This window comes from Apodemus sylvaticus, chromosome 5, assembly GCF_947179515.1.
Source record: "Apodemus sylvaticus chromosome 5, mApoSyl1.1, whole genome shotgun sequence".
In the NCBI taxonomy this organism is placed as follows: Eukaryota; Metazoa; Chordata; class Mammalia; order Rodentia; family Muridae; genus Apodemus; species Apodemus sylvaticus.
This window is the reverse complement of record NC_067476.1, coordinates 3,153,179-3,178,322: the sequence shown is the minus strand read 5'-3', so window position 1 is coordinate 3,178,322 and position 25,144 is coordinate 3,153,179. Positions and strand designations below refer to the sequence as shown.

Sequence of the window (25,144 nt, the reverse complement as noted above, 5' to 3'; positions counted from 1 at the left end):
GTATTAGGATGATTACATAATTGTATTTGGGTAGCTAGAGGTACTGCATTTGGGTGTGTCATTGGCTGATATTGTGCAAAATAAGGACAGCCTCAAGGATGTGCATGAGGAAGCCTGGAGTTTGTCATGTGTTATGCAACAGTTTCTGCAAAGATGGAAATTTTCCATCCTCCAGGCAGTCTACTTAAGCAGGAAAGTAAACCACCCAAACTAGTTTTAGGAAGTCCCTGAAACTTAGCAAATTTACTAGACCCCTCCTTGCCAGAGTAAATAATAAAAGCCTCAGAGGTGCTATGCTACAGAGAAGACTAAGACCCCGCCAGCTTCCTGAAAAACCACAACCCAGTGGAGCTGCCTGGGAGAGGTTTAGAGCAATGGAGGCTCCTGGAAAGGACCATCTCCAACCTGTTGAGCTGCCTGTACACAGTGTAGCATGTTCCAGGTTTCCTAGCTTTTGTGCATTGTCACTAATACTGGGCTTTGGTAATGCAGCTACCTTTGAGTCACTTGTGCTCCTGTAAGAAACCTCTCACTGGAATTCTTGTTAGCAAACTCAGTAAAACTCATTGGTTTACCAAATTGGACTTTGGTGTATCTGTACCTTGGTCTGTCATGGAATTCCCTCCTTGGGGAAGTAGACATGTGTTGTGTCCCTACAGTAAAAAGTTTTGTCATACACACCATGCCATCTTGAACTGACTAAGACAATACCATACTATCCTAACATAGTTTTGTGCCTGCCTGGTCACTTCTCAGCCTTCCACCCACAACAGCCGCATTCACCTTAGCAACTTCTGGGACTGGCCATGTTCTTGACCATGCTCCAGGCATATTGTGTAGTGTCTATAAGATATTGCTGGGCCTTGTAAAGAAAGCAGATGTTATTAGGGAACTTCCAATGCTTCAATAATGCAATGCCTTCCTATTAGCATGGATGTAATTATGGTTGGGCACCAAGAGACTTTCCAGAGATGTGAATCCACTCTTGGTCTGGCCATTAATAAAGGACTCAAAACTTTTAATTGGATTAACCAGCAAAGTTGTTGTGAACTATCTCACGTGAATTACTTCAATCTTGCTCAGGATCATTTCTGCTGATTTCTTATACTGTGTTTTATAATGAACCAATTAAAGTAGACAGATATTTAAAGTCCAAATATCAAGAATATTATTATTTCCAGTTATAGTATTCAATGTCAATGCTGTCCTCAGGATTTCTTGTTGATTCCATATTTCTTCCTTTCCTAACTCATGAAATAAAAGGCGGGTTGAAATGATGCCACTTAAAAAATTATTCATGAACTGGATAGATGGATGGATGGTTGAGAGCATATACTTCTCTTGCAGAAGACTTGAGGTCCCTAGCACCTATTATTGGGCTATCTCACAACCTCCTGTAACTCCAAGCTCCAGGGAATTCAGCACCATCATCTGGCCTCCATAAGTACCTGCAAACACACACACACACACACACACACACACACACACACACACACACACACTTACAAATAATAAATTATCCAAATTCTAAATCAGGTGAAACAATCATCCTGGGCCACTGTGTCACAGGGCCTCCTGAGTGAAGTCTCACTGTCAATGAGTCCAACTCTGCTGGAGCCAGTGCTTGTGCCCAGGTCTACTGTGTACATAGAAGCAAGATGGGGACATAAGAACTGAGCAAGGGAATGTGCTTTATAGAGACGGGACTGGGGCAAGATAGTAGTAGTGCTTTTAACCACAGATGCACATTACAGTGGAAAAAAACCTTTAAAACATTTATGGAAGTCTAGAATAATAAAGGGCAATGTTTTAAGGATGTGCATCATAACTTGCACACATTAATCCCAGGGAAGAATTGTTCAAGCGGAGTTTATAACTGTTTATGACTTACCAGGCAGTATTCTCATCCTTCAAAGATAAACCATTGAACTCCAACAAATAAACAGCTCTAGTTGTTTTAAAAATTGTTTATTCACGCAGGATTCTAGTTCCTTTCCTAGTGTGTCCAAATTCACACAGCAGTCAGTTGCTGAAGGGTCAAAGCTATTAGATGTTGGAGAAAATGTCATTGTGAGGCCTCTGCTATCCAAATGCAAGGAGTTGATACTACAAGTGTGTAAAAACCTAGTATAAATCAGGCCAATGACTGGAAGTGAGGGTGTCACCACTTACACAGAGGGCACTCTAGGTTTTATACACTGTGGCAAAGCACCCTATTTCTCAGGCATGATGCCTTATGGGTTGGGCCACTTCAGTCTTAGAGGACAGTCTTACACCACTCCCATCCCACCTACTTTGGCGTATGTATTCTGTTTTGTTGCTTCTTCATCTATGAAATGAGATAATGTTGGTTCTGCTCACCTTTCAGTATGGAAACACTACAGATCAAACAAATGACAACATATTAGAGGTTTGAAGTTTTAAGAGGAAGAGTTCTAACCAACCCTTTACCTCCATGCTAAGTTCAAGACTTTATATCTAAATTGAAGTTAATGTTGTAATATTCCCCCTTTTTTGATGTGAGGAAGATGAGTTTTCAATCTTGGAGGAGGCGATAAAACTGTCAAGGAAAGCCACTGACTCAAAGGTGGGCATTCCACCTGTCTGGGTGTGGTAAAATAGGAAAGCCTTCATTGGCTCAGGATGGTGGTACAAATCCAAAATCTTCCCTTCCTACAAGTGAGAGAGAATATTCATGAGCAAAAACAGACACTACTTCTGATGGGCAAAGTTATTTTTCCACAGCCACTAAATATTTTCAAGTTCAAGGAAGCCTCTCTTATAACAGGATAAGAAAGAGACATTTCAGGGGTGAGGAATTCAGCTCAGAAAATGGTAGAAAATGCCTAGCAAGTACAAAGCCCTGGGTTCAATCCCTACTAACTCTCCTTCCCCAAAAATATAAAAAAGAAAGAAAATAAATAGAAAGGAAAGGAAGGAACAAGGGAATAAAGGAAGGAAGGAAGGAAGGAAGGAAGGAAGGAAGGAAGGAAGGAAGGAAGGAAGGAAGGAAGGAAGGAAAGAAGGCTTCAATTCTCCCTGCTGATCATCATGTCTTTTCTGGTTTTTCCCTTCACTACTAAATGCCTTCTAAACTTGCCCGTTACTGACCTGACATTCTGCTCAGCAGAGATTCATTGACTGTTCAAAAAGTGAAAATCTGCCTTCTTATCCATCTCCCAAACCTCTTCAGTCATCTTCACTTCCAGATTCCAGTTCCCTGAGGAAGCTGAAGTGACTGGAGCAGAACTTCTCCAAACTACCCACTGACTGGGCACAAGTCAGCTCTACCTCTGCCTCCTACCTGAGAAGGACCATACAATGGCTTCTCTCCACCCACACATTCAAGGATTTCCTCTAGCCATTCTTCCTGCTCTCATAGGCACTGTCCATTTTTGCTTTCTCTGCTCAGTCATATCTGTATATGCTCAGACCACCCAAGGCAGTTACAATGTCATATAATTATGACATGGTCTTAGGAGAGCACTGTATATGAAGCCCATTGTTAGTCAGAATGTTCTCTTGTGTCACATAAGTGTATTTTAATGATCCAAGCCCACTGTCAGTTCTTGCTTTACAGAAACCCCTTGAGATGACTGCCAAAATCTGCTGTCTGGTTTTTCTTTTTAAGCTCACTCTATGTATTCAACCTTTTCACCTCTACACTTGTCTCATAAGTTCCCCCAAAAGTCCATACATTATCAATGGCCAATTTCTGAGGACAAATGTCCTATAGAAGAGTGACTTAGCAAAGGCAGGACAGAATTTTGCATGTAGTCACATTTACTCTGTCTAAAAATCTTGTTGCTGACACTTAAAAAACTATTTCCAGAGTCCACCATCTCCGTCATCATCTCAGAACCATCAAACCACACCCAGCTTACCATATAGCCTCCAGAGGACTTTTATTCTTGACCCCTGCAATGATCAACCTAATGTCAGATGATCCATTTCAGACCTAAGTTGTTTTGGGTCACTCTGTCCAAAGCATCCCAGGTTTTTCCTTTTACTTGGCTGGAGTGGCCAAGTCTTGGCAAGTCTTTTTCTGGTCTTAGTTCAGTGCAACATAACTGTCTTCACTGGACTTAGCCTCAGATTCTGACTAAATTCCTTGCTTCCTGCTCTCTCCTAGGCAATGACACCTACCACACATTTTACTGCCTGACACTATATTGTTTCTGCTGCTCCCAGGCTCTGCCCTGACCAGATTGGCTTTTTACTGAACTTCTTTTGTTTTGCTTTGCTTTATTTTTCCTATGACATGTGGTACCCTTTACCATATCATAAATGTACTATTATATTTATCATTTGCATGTTTCTTCTCCTTCTAGAATCCAGGCTGTACAAGGATAGAGCTCATTGCCATTTTGTTCAAAGATAGCCCATGTACTCTTATGGTGCAATTAAGTTCTTGCACATTTGCTGAGTTAAATTGGATTGAGTTGAATAAAGCTAATTAAAATGAAGTTTATGGAGCAAGAAGAGATATATGTAACACATATCCTTATATACAAACAAAATTATATCTATTTATATACATTTCTATGTATGAATATATATATATACATATATATGTATGTATATATATATATGTATAGAAATTGGAACAGCAAAGATTAACATTTCAGGAAAGCTTAAGGAAGGGTCATTGAGCAGGTAGGACAATAGAAAGAGCATAATTATAAACTGGGATATTGTATCAAGAAATTCTCCTAGAATGAAAGGCCAATAAGCAATTAAATAATGGAAGGACAGAAAGTGTGGCATTACATAAGATAGTGTAAAATACTCAGGGGAGGCCTAAGACTTCCACTGACTGATGAATAGGAATTCTGAAATGAGACATAAAGGAGAATTAGGGAGAGGTCACTCAAACGTTCACAATGACTGCAGGCATCTTAACATTTAAGAAAGACAAAATTTCTCAACTAGGAAAGTAGAATGTAATCTCTGCTACTTAGACCAACCAAGTGGTCCTCCACCCAACTGCCTCTCCATCTTGATATGTAAGCACTGGCCTAACTCTTAGGGCAGGAATAGATGGTAAGATCTACATTCTCACAGCCGTGCTTGAACACCTGGTGGCAGTCGCTCCTATCCTAAGCAGCTGCTCTGAGCCTCAGAGAGCTCTTGGACCAGTAGCAACATTTACCTAATGGGATGTTGACATTTTCCTGTCTGTGTTATTCACTCATTTAATTCTTTTAGGATGCCTTGATGTCATATAGAACATACACATATTGTTCTTCTACAGTTTAGCTGCTTTATATCCATGGTACAAGTTCTAATACCTGAGAAGGGTCTTCCACCCATAGTTTGGGTCAACCCTCTCCCTGACTTCTCTTCTTCGGCAGGTGTAAAACTCTCCCTTTTTCTGGTGGCCCCCATTGAAAGTTAAGCTTGGTTTTGTCACATAATTAGACATATTTTTAGGGTACAGAGTATTGATTTAATACATGTATGTGACAAACGACAATGATGAAACCAGGGTAATCAGTATATGTTTCAGGTCCTATATTTAACATTCATCTGTGGTCAAAGAACCCAGAAGCTTTCTTCTAACTACTATTAACCATGGCCATCCTACTGCACAATAGGGCACTAATGCCTTCCCTTAACGAAGTCTGTGCAGTATAATGAGCAAAGCAGTAGCAGATGACCACTGACCTGGAGTTACAGTGTGGCTTCGTGGAACTGTGACAAGGGCCTGGTCATGAAAGATCCACACCTGCTGGTTCACATCAAAAACCTCCCCAAAGTCAGGAGTTTCTTTTCCTGTTTGAATGAAAACAAATGTGAAGCTTAAGTTTCAGAAACAGGAGAGAGATGATATCCTAAATCCAGATGCAATAAAGACCAGGGGTTTATAGGAGAGAGATTATCTAAATCTAGACCCATTCTGCAATGAAGACCGGTTGTTTATAGCTCCAAACTGGCAGCTTTTTTTGTAACCCATCAACCCAGACTTTCTTTGTAGTAAATCTATGGGAAACAAAGGCTACCCTGGGTGATTACTGATCTAAGCACATTAGAGTAAAAAGCATTTTCACAGTTCATGTGTACTGAGACCCAGCTGCTATTTTTTGTGCTTGCTCTGTGCTTGGCCTGATGCTGGTAGTGGTCTCCACACTCCAGAAAATGAAGGTATAGTGGCATATGGGCACCATTCCTGAGATGGCTAGAGAAAATGGGTGTTTAGAAGACATAGCTGAGGATACAAGTAGCCTAGCTCTCCAGGGTTCCATCTCAACATCACTTCCATATATAATGGTTTTCAAAATTGTTTTCCATTGTGAGCTTGTTCTGGTGCCTGAGGGAGAAGACATCAGGGAGAAGAAAGACCTTATCAACATTTCCAAGACTTTCTAAGATTTCTATAATTGCCTACAATAGTTATTAGCAGTATGTAAAGCAAAGCACTAAATGAGGTTCCTCTTCTACCCACCAGGAAGTCACAAATTAAAAAGACAATACACAATGGTGTGAGGAAGTAGATTCCACCTCCCTCCATTCTGGTTAAGTTTGCAGCACCCTTATCAGATGGCTCACAACTTTCTGTAACTCTAGTTCCCAGGGATCTGAAGCTCTCTTGTGGCCTCAATATCTCTGCATGCATGTGATATGCATACATATAAGCAGACACACACACCACACACACAATCTTAAAGGATATATATATATATATATATATATATATATGCCATTATATCACCTTATAGTTCAGGTAGCTATATAAAAATATAAGTGAAGGTTTGGAGACAAAGGATCCCTTAAACATTGATGATATATGACTTCCTCTACTACCACTATAGAGGCGGTGGGATCTCCGATACTGGTATCAATCAATGAGGTGGGCTAATGTCTCATCCAATAGCTAACTTTATTCAGAGCCTCAGGCAATTTATACTCTGAAGGTTAGGAAGGGCCATGAGTAAAGTCCTCATGAGTTCAAAATGTAAACAATCACAAGTAAAACCACATGTGGCATAAACATGTTTTTTCTTAGAAGCATTTAAAGATAGTTTAAACATTGAATTGAATAACAACAAGTAAGCAATAATGAATAACCTGAAGTAAACTATCTGCTACTCCTGGGAGGAGCACAGAAACCACATTCTAAGAACAATTTCATATTTTGAAGAAACTGGAGTAGCAAGACTCTTGCTTTATTTTCATGAAGTGTTTTCACAAGCAGTCAGAATTACCCTCAGAAAACTCCATTCCTGAACCATGTTCGAACATCTTGACCACTTTTGTTTTTTAGATGCAGAATACCCAGAGTGATTTTTTGAGATGTTGTAGATAAATGTAATTGTCATTCAATGCATGAGTGTCCTATATGGAAGCAAATTATATAGTGAATCTATTAGAACAATGAAAGCATTGTGTGTAATGCCTAGTACTATTGTTTATATTAGTATATTGATTAGAAAATCTAAAGAATAGCTTGAACAGAGACCTGTATGATTAGTAGTTCTGGTATCTTATAGAGCGTAAGCCCATATTTGCCTGTAATAGGAATACAAATATTATGATGCACGATGACTTATGCAAATAGGAAGTGATTTAAATCCTGAGGAAAAATTAAATGCAGCCCCTTCTCCAGATGAATGAATGACTCTATTGAGATCTCAAAGCCTATTGATACACGGAATGTAATTGTCATTCAATGCATGAGTGTCCTATATGGAAGCAAATTATATAGTGAATCTATTAGAACAATGAAAGCATTGTGTGTAATGCCTAGTACTATTGTTTATACACAGAGCCATTAGTAACGATAACAAGAGCTGAAGCCATCAAATGTACAAGTTGAAACAAAAGAGGATGAGGAACATAAGATCAATACACATGCTCAGAGACATTACTGCAGATGCACAGGTCAATGCAGCTAGCACCACCAGAAAAAGATTCTCAGGGGCATAGGGCTCTGTCTATTTCTTTCTTGGGGCCTTAACTTGGCCCCAGATGGCAGACTTGACTTCTAAAGATATGGTATCTCCTTTTGCTTTTGAGTTGGAAGTTTGCTACCTTTGAGATATTTCCACTGTCTCATCACCTTCTGCTGTTGTCCTTGATGGCCTGGGGCTAGAGCAGCTGAAGAGAAATCCACAATGTTTCAGGGGATCTATTTACAATGACAGGAACCCACTCTTTCCCATTTTTCTTCAACAAACTGGGATTCCAAGTAACAAATTGTTTAAGCCACACAGGCCTATCTAAAGTCAATTCAGAATGTTCTGTAGAGCTCTTGAACATATATGTTCAATGATATATGTTCAATGTTTTTGAGCTCTTGACCATATATCACCTTGAGACAAATTTTTAAAAATTAAAAGTCAATAAGAAAAGAGCAAGAACATCCCTTGATATAAAATAAGTAAATATTTGCCTATGGAATCGAAAAGTTTGGACAATTTTTATAATCACAAATTCAGTTCCAATGAGAAAAATCCCATAGCTTACCAGTTGGATAGTGATTTCCTATTCTTCCACAGTAATCTGGAAATGAAATTTAAAAATCCATAGAGATCTCTTAACACTATTAAAAGCTGATTGTTAACTAAGGGTAATGAAATGCAGCAAGGTTCAAACCCAGATAATTGTTGACATTGAGTCCTCCCTGATTTTACTTGAGCAAGAAGAGTAAGGCAAGCAGTTAGTATCTTATAGCTCTTATTGATGTAAATAAATCCATTCCAAAGGTTATCTTTTTGTGCTATAATACCTGTAGGAGACAATGGGGGGGGGGAGTAAGTTTAAAAACAGTAAAGGAGCCACACGATACACAGATGCCCCTTTTAGTCTGGATTCATATAGCCATAGTTCTTCCTTTGCCTCTCAAGATAATATGCAAGGACCGCCTAACACTGCCTTTCCTTCTGGAGTTTAAAATAAATAATTTAGTGCACAACTAGGTATTACTTTAGTGGGACTTAACCAATTAGTATCTCCTAATAACTTTGGAAAATTGTTGGGTGTTTTTAAATTGTCTAGTGGGTGTGTGGTTTTATAGTTGTTTTTAAACTAGTTATCCTAAATATTGTACAGTGTCTGATCTTTGTGCTTTTTCAGGTGCAATAAGCTCATTTGTATGTAGCATATCCTGAGTCATGTAATATTTGGATTGCAGATTTTCCTCTTTGGAGATGGCTAATAAGATATCATCCTACATAGTATTGAAATGTAACAGGGGAGTTTGGCAAACCTGGAGGTAATACAATCCTGGATATTGGAGGTGAGGTTCTTTATGACTGAGCAAGGGAACAGAAGAGGTGATCTATTATTATCAGGTTGAACATGTGTAGTATAAAAGCAATACTCTAAACCCAAAACTACTAACGGCCAGTCTTTAGGAATAGCTGTGGGCTTAGGAAAACCAGGCTGTAAAGCTCCTGTTCACCACATGGTGGCAGTAACATTACATAAGTCAACCAACAATCTCCATTCACCAGCTTTTAATTACAAAACCAGGAGAATTCCAGGGAGAAAAAGAGGGTTTGACTTTCTCCAACAGTTCTCTGACTACCCAGTGCAGAGCCTGTAACTTTTCTTAAGAAAGTGGTCATTGAGGTGTCCAGACAGGCTCACTGGATTTCCATGTAATTTTTATAGGTGGGATTTTTTTTCCCTCTGGCCCCTATGAAAAACCCAATCCATGTTTATGATTTTATCCTTGTGGAAAATACAGGTTCAAGAATCCCTTGCAACCCTTTTCCTAGTCCTTTCCCTTTTGGATATCCCATTCTTTTCATTAGCTATCGAGCCTGTGAAGAACAGGGAGCATTAGAGGTGGGAATACAGATCTCTACAATAGGCTATTGTAGAAAGTCTCTTCCTTAAAGATTAATTGAAACATGAGTAGCATGTCTGTAGGACTGCCATTCTGTCTTCTGAACCTATGCCTTGCAACTTTGTAGCACTTTGGTTAACCTCCATAGGCTCGTAGTTCCCAGCCCTAGGAGGGTTTAATTCATCTCTGTAACAGGCCATGGGGTGGGCACTCTTTCAGTTTGTACTCTGAGGATTAAGAAGTAAAGTTCTCATGAGTTCAAGCTGTATGCAATCTCAAGGAAAACTCATGTTTTTTCCTTAGAGGCATAGAAAGGATTACTTAAACACTGAATTGAATAACAACAGCAAGCAGTAATGAGCAATCAGAAGAAAATTCATTCCTATCCATCATCACTGGGAGGAACAACAACAAAAACCAAAAAAACAAAAACACATTCCGCAAACAACAATTCTATGTTTTGAAGAAACTGAATTCACAAGACTTTTGTCTTTTTTTTTTTCTTTTTTAAGTGTCTTACAAAGACCCAGAATTCTCCTCCTGTGACTCCATTCCTGGACCATGTTCTGACGTACCATCCTGATAAAGATTCCTGGAAAAAATGGGATTAAACCATCTGCTATGATCTGACTATGAAATGTCCCACACAGGTTCATATATTAGTTAGCAGCTGACGGTTGGGGGGGAAATTATTGGGTCCTAATGGTTCTGATCTAGACAATGGTTTAATCCTTTACTAGGCTTACAATATGGTGCATTGTTTGAATGGTGGAAAGTATCAGGTAGGGCCTATATACAGGAAATAAGTCACTAAAAACCATACCTTGTCCTGGCCACTTCTCTTTCTCTGCTTCCTGCCCATCAGATATATAATCTATGTGATATGTGCTGTTGCTCTGATGTTTAGTTTTACCAAACCCCTGGATCAAAAATGAAATTTAATGTAATTGCTAAATTAAAATTTTATTCCTTTAAATTATGTCAGGATTCTGTTATAGTTAGAGCAAGTTAATCAACATTCCAACTAGCCTAGCAATCCCACTTTTAGAAATATATCCAAAGGAAAGAATATAAGCAAGTCAAAGAAACAGTCTTAATTTTCATTGCCAAAAAGAATTTCAGAATAGCCATGGTTTGCAGTGGATATATTAATTGATTGAATTGTAGTAATCATCATACACAATATACATGTGTCAAATAATCACACCAGAGCTCCTGGGCATATATGATTTCATTTATTTTCAAATTTAAAAATAACACAAAAATGTGAAATGCTTTAAATATATAAATTGCAACTTGAATTGTTAATATTCTGAATATTAGTCACTTTTGTTTCTGTCATAAAACACCATGACCAAAAGCAGCTTACAGAAGGAAGAGTTTACTTTGAGTTTGCTTATATGTGTGTGTGTGTGTGTGTGTGTGTGTGTGTGTCTACAACAGCAGTGCAGGCACAGCAGCAGGCGGCTGGAACCTGGGTCACATCTTCCTCTGAAAACATGAAGCAAACTGGAAGCTGGATGAGGCTATGAACTCCTAAGTCTGCCCCCAGGGACGCACGTCTTCTCGCAAGGCTGCCTTACCTACCTACTCAAACATGCCCACTAACGGGGATCAAGGGTTCAAATTCATCAGCCTATGAGAAACATTTATCATTCAAACCACAACATAAATTAAGTGAAACACTTTTTAAAACTTGTTTCACCATTTTTTTCTTAATTTTTGTAAATGTGACTACTAAAATTTTATTTATTATTTATTTATTTATTTATTTATTTATTTTTAAAGATTTATTTATTATTATATGTAAGTACACTGTAGCTGTCTTCAGACACCAGAAGAGGGCATCAGATCCCAGATGGTTGTGAGCCACCATGTGGTTGCTGGGATTTGAACTCAGGACCTCCAGGAGAGCAGTCATTGTTCTTAACCGCTGAGCCATCTCTCCAGCTCTAAATTTTATTTTTAATATTATTTATTTTATTCAATTATTAAAATTGAATTATACTTAAATAAAATAAATTATTTTATTCAATTATTTAAATTGAATTATACTTTAAATACTTTCATTTATTTTTAATTGTGTGTGCATGTTTGTGTGTTGTAGGGCTTGTCACATGAATACTACAGAGGTTTGTGGAAGTGAGAGGCAGGAGATCACCTTGGTGCTGGACTTATAGACAGTAGTTAAACTCAGGTCTTCTGCAAGAGCAGGATGTGGTCAACTTTAAATTACACTTATGTATTGTAGTTGTTAAGATAGATGAGGCAGAAGGCTCGTGAGCTTGAGACTAGCCTGGAATAGACAGTAAAGTAAAGGCCAGCCTGAGATATATAACTAGACTTTACCTAAAAACATCTTAAATTATCTGAACGACTCATATATGCAGCTCACATAGTATTTTGATGGAACATTCCTTTGAGAAATTTAGCAGTTGTCCCAGAAAGGCCAATAAAGGGGTTTGCTAGCTTAGTCCAGGCTATGTAACAAGTGCCAGGAAGTGCAAGGCAGGGCAAAAGAGAACATTATACTCTGGGTATCTTAGAGTGCAGACAACATCTTCATCTAATGCCTGGCTTCCCTCTTTCCCTACTTAATCAACTTCATGAGAAACCAGTTCACTACCTTACACCAGTATTCCTATTGTTGTGTAGTCATGTTTTGTTTGACTCAAGCTCAGAGTATCTAATTCATTTAAACCTGACCTCCCTCTTCAGGAAACACAAAAGCTCTCAATACTGAATGATAGAAATCCCTCCAATAATCCATTGTCTGAAAAATAAATGTCCACCCCTTAGCATGGCCAAGGCCCTGACAATGGATAGAGGTCACACTCAAGAGGTATATGGGAGGGATTACAAACATGAGAATGTAATAATGGCAGGAGTATATAATAACGAAACACCGGTGGCTACAGACAGTTGGAGCCCACCATGCTCTACAGAGGAGAAGGAGCAGGGGGGGGGGTGGTGGTGGAGCTGTAGCTGGTTGTGCTGACTAGTTTTGTGTCAACATGACACAAACTAGAGTCATCTGAGAGGAGAGAACCTCAATTGAGAGAATGCCTCCATAAGATTGGGCTGTAGGCAGGTAAGCTTGGAGACATTTTCTTAGTGATTGGTGTTGGGGGACTGAGCCCATTGAAGATGATGCTATCGCTGGACAGGTGGTCCTGGGTTCTATAAAAAATAAGCCTTAATAAACAGTAAGCAGCACTCCTCCATGGTCTCTGCATCAGCTCCTGCTACCTGACTTCCTCCTGGTTTGAATTCCTACTTTGGCTTCCCCCAGGGGATTGTGATACAAGATATGTAAGCCAAACAAACCCTTTTCCTCTGTGAGATTCTTTTGGTCATGGTATTTCATCAAAACAATAGTAACCCTATCTAGGACTCTGGTCTACTGCATGATCTAGTTTCTTGAGCTTCAGAAGAACAGAGCTGTGACTATCCTTAGCAGAATACAGCTCTTGCCAACACGTATGAAAAGGGAACTCCACGTGAACTCCTCTCTCTCAGCTCCTATTTCTTGAGCCCAACTGAGAGGTGGAGAGACTGAAATAGTCTATAGGTAAGCTTGTGGGCATAGGTGGAGCAGGTAGAGATATATGGGCCATCCATCTGAGGAGAATACCATTTGTCATGGACCTGATTCAACCCATAACTATCAACCCCCCTCAAACTGTTGCCTTTCTAGATTGCCTGTGGAATTTTCAGGCAATGCAGAGTTCATCCCATCACATCATGCTCTGTGTAAAACCCTTCAGTGACCCTATTAGGTCTGTGGAGAAGTCTGAGTACTACAGGAAGGCCTTTAATCACCTTACTGCTCAACAGCTTATGTACTGTAGATTTTTAAATTAAGACATTTGACTTATCACAAACTCCTTAAAGATCCATCTTTACCTCTTACCTCCTGGGTCCTACTACTGAGATGCCCTGTTGCTAGTGAGACCAGAGACCTTTCCATCACCTTCAGAAAACCATCAAGTCTTTTGTCCCATTGGAGCTGCTGTTAGAGCTGTGCCCCCTCCAACCCAGATCTGCAGAGGATAGCATGAAGATATTAAAGAGCTATGCCCTGAGTCCACGCCATTGACATGTGGTGAAACCTGGATAAGACTTTACTCATAACAAAAGCACTGTTCTTAATCTTTCATTTACTGGATTGAACCCATGCTGGAAATACATTCTACATTGAAACTCAGTTCATCCCTCTATAAATACAGCTAGCTTTCAATATTAATTTGATAAAGTCTAATCGTATAATTTCATAATAAAAAGTACAAAACAGAACAGTTGAAGTAAGTTAAATTCATTAAATTGAATTGTTGGCCTTTGTATTTTCTGAAATACACATTTTAAAAAGATATAGATATAATTTTATATGTATGAATGTTTGCTTGAGTGTGTCTATTTATATCTTGTGCATGCCTGGTGTCCATGGAGGTTGAAAGAGAGGTACTTAGGATCTGAACCGTGGTCCTTGGAAGAGCAGCCAATGCTCCTAAGTGCTGAGCTATCTTTCCAGTCCCTGAAATTCAGGCTTTAAAATGGTTTTGTTTCTAAGTGCTTATGTAGAACACTCGGTTTTTTGGTTATTGAATTCATGAAAAGTAGTATTTGGATAGTTTATTGCTACATACTTAATTTGTTTGAATTTTTAATTTTTTTCTTTTATTTTTGAGATTGTAGTATAATTATATCATTTCTACCTTTCCTTTTCTACCCTGCAATCTTTCTTTCTTTTTTTTTTTTTAACATTTATTTATTTTCTGTATGTGAGTACACTCACTAACACTGTCTTCAGACACTCCAGAAGAGGGCGTCAGATCTCATTACAGAAGGTTGTGAGCCACCATGTGGTTGCTGGGAATTGAACTCAGGACATCTGGAAGAGCAGTTGGTGCTCTTAACCACTGAACCATCTCTCCAGCCCTGCAATCTTTCAATATCCTTCCTTGTTCTCTTTCAAATTCATGCTACTGTTTTCATTAATTATTGTTACATGCATGTATATAAAACATATACATCCCTAGATATAGCCTTAGTCTGTATAATGGTGCTTGCAGTTTATCTAGGGCAGATGAGTAGTGCCTTGCTGCCTTTCTTCCTCACTGAGGGACTTCTTGGTTTTCTTCATAGGATTACCGCTGGATGCTAAGAGCAAGCATCCCAGACTATGGACATGTGGAAGAAGTGCAGAAGTTATCTATCTGCAGAGACTGAGGCCCGCTTTTGTCATAATGTCTTGGTTAGTCAAAGGGCCTGCAATGATACAATGGGAGGGTGCAGACAACACCCCTAAGGAGAAGTGTCAAGAAATTTCCATTATTCCTACTCCGTCTTTTGGGTACAAATTATATTCCTTGACTATAAAATTGCCCTCTCCTTCACATTGTCCCACCAAATCACATTCAATAATGAAAATTATTGTGAAATGCATATATACAGTGTATCAAGGCCTTTTTGTGTCATTGTCCCTTTCAGCCTAAGGAAGTATGACTATTAGAAGCAGTTACATTATTACTGTATGACCAATTTGATTGTAGAAAACAGTACATATTTATAGGATTTTTTTTCAAGATAGTTCTTGAATTGCCTGTGAACCCTCTGTGCACAGGCACTCACATTTCTTGGAGAACGTGACCTTACATCTTTCTGGGATCTTACAGTTTTGTTAAATTTCCCACACCTTCTGAAGAATTTTACTCATTCTGCAGTTATTCCTCCCAGGGTTCCAGTGGCCTTTTGCCTTCTGTCAGGCTGAATCAAAGCCAATAGTTCTTCATCAGCTATTGTAGCATTCTACATTGGGACAAAATTATTTTCTGGTTATTTGAGAAAACTATCCTAAAAATTGGTAACTCATAATTCTGCAATTTAGGAAGAACTTAAGGTTCAGCCAAGGGGTGTTGTTATGTTCCATGTAAATCATGAATGGCTGGAGATGTAATGCTAGGTGGCTAACTTATTGGGCTGACCATTTGGTGCTGAGTGCTTGGTAAGAATTCACTGGAGACTTAATAATCTCGGTCTTGTCATGCTTCAGACCTCTTACACCCACATGACTGTGTTGTAAGAAGTATTGCAAGGGACTAGAGGCAAAAGGCAATGTTTTAACAGCCAAGAAGAGGTCGTAGCAAGTGAATCCGTCAATCCTACTGCTAATTATTGATGGTCAGCAGGCAGAGTCAGAGGAGGGGACCTCACCTGACAAGCAGCAAAGCATCAATGACTTTGCACTCATTGTCAATGTGACAAGCCAACAAAACAGTTGGTTGATAACTATTATTATACCATCATATCTATCCACTCCCACTTTATTACTCTTAGTAAAGCAATAGTCTCTGTGGTCACTGCGTCCAAAGATATTCTAGAGCTTCCAACATCTGCTCAGAGCTACCGAAATGCACATCCCGGATCCGGGTATTTAGTCTGGCATAGCCCCTGGGCTATGGCACATGTTACTTAAGTCCTTATTGCTGACCCAAATCCAAATCTCATCATCCCTTACAGCCAAGAAGACATTGTAGCAAGTGAATGTAGGCTTGCATTACTGTGGAAATGGAATGGCAGTTATTGAGTTGGCCTGGGCTTTCCTCTTATGGCTCTTCTTTCCTTTCAAATTTATCTCTAAGATGTATGATGAATGACTTACATAAGGTACAGGAGCAGTATTCTACCCGACAGGGTTTGTACCAAGGATTAATAGTCTCTTAGAAGTCTGAGCAGATGTAGAGAACAGAGTATGAGTATACAATTCCTTGGTGCACTGTAGTAGAGTGTTGTTGATTTGCTCCTCTCTTCTAGTGCTGAGGATGGCTTCTAAAGGTAAACAGCAAATTTGTGTTAGGAAAGGGCTTTCTGATACCACCTCTTTGGGCTTTCATTTTAGGTAAACATTGATTGACTCCTGATAGATAAATACAACATTTCTTTAAATGAACAGATAAGTGGTTGTCACCTGAGTAGATACCAACTAAAGAACTGATGTGAATTTTATCAGCCTTATGGTCAATTCTGTCTGTCTATCAGTTTACTCTTACATAATGAATCACCTAAGACTCTCTAGGTCATAAGGAAATAAGGTTTATTGTCTCAAAGCGCAAATAACATGGTGCCACTTGATGCAAGAACTCTTCCAGTTGTCTCACTTAGGTCTTGGTGCTGTGGGAGAGAATCTGTCATAGCAGGACAGGGAGGGGCTGGTAATGACCTGCACCTGATGAAGATCCTTCCTGTTAACACTGAGAACTAATATTCCAACACTTGGACTCTGAAGAGTTCAACCACATCCAATACACAGCTGTCTGTAACACACCTTGAGACCTCAGAGATATTGGTATCATCCTGTTTGTAGAGTGGAAGTAAAAATGGACTCAAACCCCTATCCTTGTTTTCCTTACCTAATTTCTTAACACTTCACAGATGGCTCTTGGTGGTGGTGGTGGTGGGGGGGGGGTCATTGATTTCTTATACTTGCTCATTTTGTTCACATATTTAAATTATTTTCCCTTTTTTGCTAAATTAATTTAAAAAGTAGATTCTCTCCACCTCAAATAAAATAAAAAACATGTTCACAAAGCATATTATTGGCCCAATTTTTCCCCAACCACAGTTTAGTTTCCTTTCTAGATCTCTTCAGTAAGAGTCTCTACACTGTGGCACCTAATCTTCCATACCCTCCTAAATTCTTTGGGTAGTTCCATGTCAGCCACCCTGGATAGTATGACAAGTAACACAGCACAACTCAGGATGCAGGTGTGAGTAGGAATCAGCCAGAGATCTTGTTAAAAATCCAAGTTCTGATTCTGATTGGGCTCCAAGTTCTACATTTTTTCCTTTTTTCTTTCTTTATTTTTTATTGGATCTTTTATCTGTTTACATTTCAAATGTTATCCCCTTTCTTGGTTTCCCCTCTAGAAGCCACCTATCCTATCTGTTCTTCCCCTGCTTCTATGAGGGTGCTCCCCTTCCTACCTACCCATTCCCAGCTCAGTGCCCTGGCATTCCCCTATACTGGGGAATCGAGCCTTCAGAGGAACCAAGGGCCTCTCTTATTAATGCCAGACAATGCCATCCTCTGCTACATATGTGACTGTTGCCATGGGTCCATCCATGTGTAGTCCTTAGGAACTCTGGGGGTCAGGTTGGTTGATATTTTTGTTCTTCCTATGGGGTTGCAAACCCCTTCAGCTCCATCAGTCCTTTCTCTAACTCCTCCATTGGGGTCCCCATGCTCAGTTCAATGGTTGGCTGCAAGTATCTGCCTGTGTATTTGTGAGGCTCTGGCAAAGCCTCTCAGAAGACAGCTATAATAGGCTCCTGTCAGCAAGAACTTCCTGGCATCCTCAGGAGTATCTGGCTTTCTCATGAGCTGTAGAGCATGCTAGTTCTGCAGATCCAGAGAGTACATTTGGACTAATGAGGAGCAAGCAGGCACAGAATACCACTGGCTCACACTGAACATCAGACACACACCTAGCAAGCGAGGGTCAGTGTCCCATGCTCCTCAGAGCCTCCAGGCACATCTGCTCTTAGCTCCCTGCTCTCTTTATCCTTTAATTTCCCTCAGTTTCCCTATGCTTGTATCACTTGCTTTTTCTTCATTTGGTCACATCAGTCTTGCTCTGTTCCCAAACACACCCCAGTAACACTGTAACAATATTCTTTGAACCCTAAATGTTCTATCAAAAGATTTGATCAATCCCAAAGCTGTACTTCTAAACCACAGTATCCTAAACCATAGTTTCCCAAACCTTCCTATTTCTAATTAATATTTGGGGATTTTTCACAGTATCTTTAAGCCACAAGACATATTTGATGGTTCACCTTATTTTTTTAATATATATTTTTATTTTCTATATTCTTTGTTTACAAGCCAAAAGCTTTCCTCTTTCCCAGTTCTCCCCTCCCCATATGGCCCATAAGTCCTCTTCTCTCCATCCATTCTCCTGTCTTTCCCCCTCCCTTTTCTCTGTCCTGGTACTCCCCTACAATGCTGGATCAAGCCTTTCCAGGATTAGGGCCCTCTTCCTTCTTCATGGGAATCATTTGATATGCTAATTGTATCTTCAGTATTCAGAGCTTCAGGGCTAATTAACATCCACTTATCAATGACTGCATTCCCTGTGTATTCTTTTGTGATTTCGTTACCATGCTTAGGATGATATTTTCCAGTTCCATCCATTTGCTTAAAAAATTCATGAATTCATTATTTTTAATTGCTGAATTAAATTGCTCCATTGTGTATATATACCACATTTTCTGTATCCATTCCTCCATTGAGGGATATCTGGGTTCATTCCAGCTTCTGGCTATTATAAATAAGGCTGCTATGAACACAGTGGAGCATGTGCCCTTATTGTATGCTGGGGAATCCTCTGGGTATACACTCAGGAGAGGTATAGCAGGGTCCTCCGGAAGGGTCATGTCCAGTTTTCTTAGGAACTGCCAGACTGATTTTCATAGTGGTTGTACCATCTTACAATCCCACCAGCAGTGAAGGAGTGTTCCTCTTTCTCCACATCCTTGCCAACACCTGCTGTCTCCTGAGTTTTTAACCTTAGCCATTCTGACTGGTGTGAGGTGAAATCTCAGGGTTGTTTTGATTTGCATTTCCCTAATGCCTAATGATGTTGAGCATTTCTTAAGGTGCTTCTCTGCCATGTGAATTTCTTCAGGTGAAAATTCTTTGTTTAAGTCTGTACCCCATTTTTTAATAGGATTATTTGGTTCCCTGGGGTCTGACTTCTTGAGTTCTTTGTATATATTGGATATTAGCCCTCTATCAGATGTAGGATTGGTGAAAATCTTTTCCCAATTTGTTTGTTGCCATTTTGTCCTTTTGACGGTGTCCTTTGCCTTACAGAAACTTTGTAATTTTATGAGATCCCATTTGTCAATTCTTGATCTTAGAGCATAAGCTATTGGTGTTCTGTTCAGGAACTTTTCCCCTATGCCTATGTCCTCAAGGTTTTCCCCAGTTTCTTTTCTATTAGTTTCAGTGTGACTGGTTTTATGTGGAGGTCCTTGATCCACTTGGAGTTGAGTTTAGTACAAGGAGATAAGAATGGATCAATTCACATTCTCCTGCATGCTGACCTCCAGTTGAACCAGCACCATTTGTTGAAAAGGATATCTTTTTTCCACTGAATGTTTTCAGCTCCTTTGTCGAAGATCGAGTGACCATAGGTGTGTGGATTCATTTCTGGGTCTTCAATTCTATTCCATTAGTCCACTTGCCTGTCGCTGTGCCAATACCATGCAGTTTTTAACACTATTGCTCTGTAGTATTGCTTGAGGTCTGGGATACTAATTCCCCCCAGAAGTTCTTTTACTGTGGAGAATAGTTTTAGCTATCCTGTTTTTTTTTTATTTTTTTAATTCCAGATAAATCTGAGAATTGCTTTTTCTAACTCTGTGAAGAACTGAGTTGGGATTTTGATGCGGATTGCATTTAATCTATATATTGCTTTTGGCAAGATGGCCATTTTAACTATATTAATCCTGCCAATCCATGAGCATGGAAGATTTTTCCATTGTCTGAGGTCTTCTTCAATTTTCTTCTTCAGTGACCTGAAGTTCTTGTCGTATAGATCTTTCACTTGTTTGGTTAGAGTCTTCAAGATACTTCATATTGTTTATGGCTATTGTGAAGGGTGTCATTTCCCTAACTTCTTTCTCAGCCTGCTTATCTTTTGAGTATAGGAAGGCAACTGATTTGCTTGAGTTGATTTTATAACCAGCCACTTTGCTGAAGTTGTTTATCAGCTGTAGGAGTTCTCTGTTGGAGTTTTTTGGGTCACTTAAGTATACTGTCATGTCATCTGCAAATAGTGATAATTTTACTTCTTCCTTTCCAATTTGTATCCCTTTGACTTCCTTATGTTGTCTAATTGCTCTAGCTAGAACTTCAAGTACTATATTGAAAAGATATGGAGAAAGAGGGCAGCCTTGTCTAGTTACTGATTTTAGTGGGATTGCTTCAAGTTTCTCTTCATTTAGTTTGATGTTGGCTAATGGTTTGCTGTATATTGCTTTAACTATGTTTAGGTATGGGCTTTGAATTCCTGTTCTTTCCAAGACTTTTAGCATGAAAGGATGCTGAATTTTGTCAGATGCTTTTTCAGCATCTAATGAAATGATCACGTGGTTTTTTTCCTTTGAGTTTGTTTATGTAGTGGATTGCATTGATGGATTTCCTTATATTGAACCATCCCTGCATCCCTGGGATGAAGCCCACTTGATCATGGTGGATGATCATTTTGATGTGTTCTTGGATACGGTTGGCAAGAATTTTATTGAGTATTTTTGCATCAATATTCATAAGGGAAATTGGCCTGAAGTTCTCTTTCCTTGTTGGATCTTTGTGAGGTTTTGGTAGCAGTGTAATTGTGGCTTCATAGAATGAGTTGGGTAGTGTTCCTTCTCTTTCTATTTTGTGGAACAGTTTGAAGAGTATTGGTGTTAGGGTTTCTTTGAAGGTCTGATAGAATTCTGTACTGAAGCCATCTGGTCCCGTGCTTTTTTTGGTTGGGAGACTTTCTATGACCCCTTTTATTTCTTTAGGGGTTATGGGACAGTTTAGATGATCTATTTGATCCTGATTTAATTTTGGTATTTGGAATTTGTCTAGGAAATTGTACATTTCCTCCAGATTCTCCAGTTGTGTTGAGTATAGGCTTTGGGAGTAAGATCTGATGATTTTTTTTTTAATTTCCTCAGTTTCTGTTGTTATATCTCCCTTTTCATTTCTAATTTTGTTAATCTGGATACTGTCTCTGTGCCCTTTGGTTAGTCTGTCTAAGGGTTTATCTATCTTGTTGATTTTCTCAAAGAACCAACTGCTGGGTTTGTTGTTTCTTTGTATGGTTCTCTTAGTTTCTAGTTGATGGATTTCAACCCTGAATTTGATGATTTCCTGCCTTCTACTCCTCCTGGGTGAAATAGCTTCTTTTTGTTCCAGGGCTTTCAGGTGTGTCATTAAGCTGCTAGTGTATGCTCTCTCCATTTTCTTTTTGGAGGCACTCAGGGCTATGAGTTTTCCTCTTAGCATTGCTTTCATTGTGTCCCATAGATTTGGGTATGTTATGCCTTCATTTTCATTAAATTCTAAAATGTCTTTGATTTCTTTCTTTATTTATCCCTGACCAAGGTATCATTGAGTAGAGTATTGCTCAATTTTCATGTGTATGTGGGCTTTCTGTTGTTTTTGTTGCTATTGAAGACCATTTTTACTTTGTAGTGATTTGATAGGAGGCATGGGATTATTTCGATCTTCTTATATTTGTTGAGGTCTATCTTGTGACCAATTATATGGTTGACTTTGGAGAAGGTACCATGAAGTGCTGAGAAAAAGGTATATTCTTTTGCTTTAGGGTAAAATGTTCTCTATATATCTGTGAAATCTAATTGGTCCAAAGCTTCAATTAGTTACACTGTGTCCCTGTTTAGTTTCTGTTTTCCTGATCGGTCCATTGAGGAAAGTGCAGTGTTGAAGTCACCCACAATTATTGTGTTAGGTGCAATGTATGCTTTGAGCTTTAGTAAAGTTTCTTTTATGAGTGAGGGTGCCTTTGCATTTGGAGCAAAGGATGAGAGGGTGCCTTTGCATTTGGATGTTCAGGATTGAGAGTTCTTCTTGGTGTGTTTTTCCTTTGACCAGCAAGAAGTGTCCCTCAGTGTCTCTTTTGATGACTTTAGGTTGAAAGTCAGTTTTATCTGGTATTAGAATGGCTACTCTGGCTTGTTTCCTGAGACCATTTGCTTGTAAAATTGTCTTCTAGTCTTTTACTCTAAGGTAGTGTTTGTCTTTGACACTTAGGTGTGTTTACTGTATGCAGCAAAATATAGGATCCTGTTTACGTATCCAGTCAGTTTTCTATGTATTTTTATTGGGGAATTGAGTCCATTGATGTTAAGAGATATTAAGGAATAGTGATTATTACTTCCTGTCATTTTTGATGTTATCTTATATATTTGGTTGGTTATCTTCTTTTGGGATTGATGAAAGAAGGTTACTATCTTGCATTTTCTAGGGTGAAGTTCCCTCCTTGTGTTGGTGTTTTCCTCTTATTATCCTTTGCAGGGCTGGATTTGTAGTAAGATATTGGGTGAACTTGGTTTTGTCATGGAATATCTTGGTTTCTCCATCTATGGTGATTGAGAGTTTTGTTGGGTATAGTAGTTGGCTGGCATTTGTGTTCTCTTAGAGTCTGCATGAGATCTGCCCAGGATCTTCTAGCTTTCATAGTCTCTGGTGAGAAGTCTGGTGTGATTCTGATAGGTCTTCCTTTATATGTTACTTGGCCTTTTTCTCTTACTGCCTTTAATAGTCTTTCTTTGTTTAGTACATTTAGGGTTTTGATTATGATGTAATGGAAGGTATTTCTGTTCTGGTCCAGTCTGTTTGGAGTTCTATAGGCTTCTTGTATATTCATGGGCATCTCTCTCTTTAGGTTAGGGAAGTTTTCTTCCATAATTTTATTGAAGTTATTTGCTGGCCCTTTAAGTTGTAAATCTGCACTCTCATCTATGTCTTCTCATTGTGTCCTGGATTTCCTGGATGTTTTGGGATACAAGCTTTTTGCATTTTGCATTTTCTTTAACTATTGAGTCCTTGGTTTCTATGGTATCTTCAGCATATGAGATTCTTTCTTCTTGAATTCTGTTGTTGATAGTTGCATCTATGGCCCCTGATTTCTTCCCAAGGTAAAAATATGGAACGCTTCACGAATTTGCATGTCATCCTTGTGCAGGAGCCATGCTAATCTTCTCTGTATTGTTCCAATTTTAGTATATGTGCTGCCCAAGCGAGCACTCTACTTATTAATAATTGAACTGAAACAACTTAGTGGTAATGGTTTGCCTAGGTTTATATTTCTATACAGTCTTCGTCTATAGCTAAGGAACTATGTTTCTAAGCTAGTGATTGATATAAATGTTATGTCTAACTCTTATATCAAGGTAAGAAACACTATCAGATATATCCAACCTCTTGACTATACATCACAGCATTGTCATCTACAAAGTGCATGCTTGAGAACTATGACATTGATTATAAAGATTTAATATCAAAACTTTGTGAGTTTACAGTTTCATATTTGACTGCATGGTTATCCTTAGTTACATGTACACACTTGGTTGCAGCATGGATGTGCCTGTGACTAAGCAGGTGTTTGTACCTGATGAACCTTGATGCCTCCAACAATCTCCAACCCCCTGTGTGACCTTAGGGGGCCACAGAACTTTGATGGTTTAATTGAATTAACATTTATATCTGGTGATCAGCAGGAATTGGTGTATTTAAACTTCAGGTCTTAGCCATTGAAGAGTTCTTGATTTCACTTTCTTTACCTATAAAAGCACAATCTGGCGGTTCCTCAGAAAACTGGGCACGCCACTTCCGGAGGACCCTGCTATATCACTCCTGGGCATATACCCAGAGGATTACCCAGCATGTAATGAGGATACATGTTCCACTATGTTCATAGCAGCCCTATTTATAATAGCCAGAAGCTGGAAAGAACTCAGATGTGCCTCAACGGAGGAATGAATAAAAAAAATGTGGTATAAATACACAATGGAGTACTATTCAGCCATTAGAAAGAATGAATTCATGAAATTCTTAGACAAATGGATGGAGCTAGAGAACATCATCCTAAGTGAGGTAACCCAGTCTCAAAAGATCACTCATGGTATGCACTCACTGATAAGTGGATGTTAGCCTAGAAACTTGGAATTCCCAAGACATAATCCACATATCAAATGATGACCAAGAAGAAGGAAGGAGTGGCCCCTGGTTCTGGAAAGCTCAGTGCAGCAGTGTAGGGCAATACCAGAACAGGGAAGTGGGAAGGGGTGGATGGGGGAACAGGGGGAGGGAAGAGGGCTCATGGGACTTTCAGGGAGTGGGGAATCCAGGAAAGGAGAAATCATTTGAAATGTAAATAAAGAATATATTGAATAAAAATGCACAATAAAAACTCTGCCTCTATGTTCTTTGAAGTCTCATGATGAAAATTTGTTGACTTATGTATGACAAAGGTTTTCAATTATTTATTTATTTTTATAATAAAATAAAATGTGGTAAGATAAAACAAAACCAAAATACATTGGAATAAGATGGAACAAATCAGCAGAAGGAAAAGAGCCCCAGGATCAGAGACCTACTTATTTAAACACTCAGAGACCCATAGCTAGACATTATGCAGAGAATGAGAAACATTCAGCCCTAACTGGGATGTCTCTATCACATCCTTTCTCTCTGGGCTCAGGGAACTGCACAGAAGAGGAGGCAGAATAGTATAAGAGCCAGAGAAGATGAAGGACACCAAGAAAACAATA

At 39.1% G+C, this 25,144-nt stretch overlaps 1 non-coding gene across 1 annotated transcript; it reads right to left on the bottom strand.

The window, feature by feature from the left end:
* Positions 1-23,511: 23,511 nt before the first annotated feature.
* LOC127686636 (U6 spliceosomal RNA) lies at positions 23,512-23,618 on the bottom strand. The gene has a single exon (XR_007978218.1). It is a non-coding gene; the product is annotated as a U6 spliceosomal RNA (small nuclear RNA).
* Positions 23,619-25,144: the final 1,526 nt, after the last annotated feature.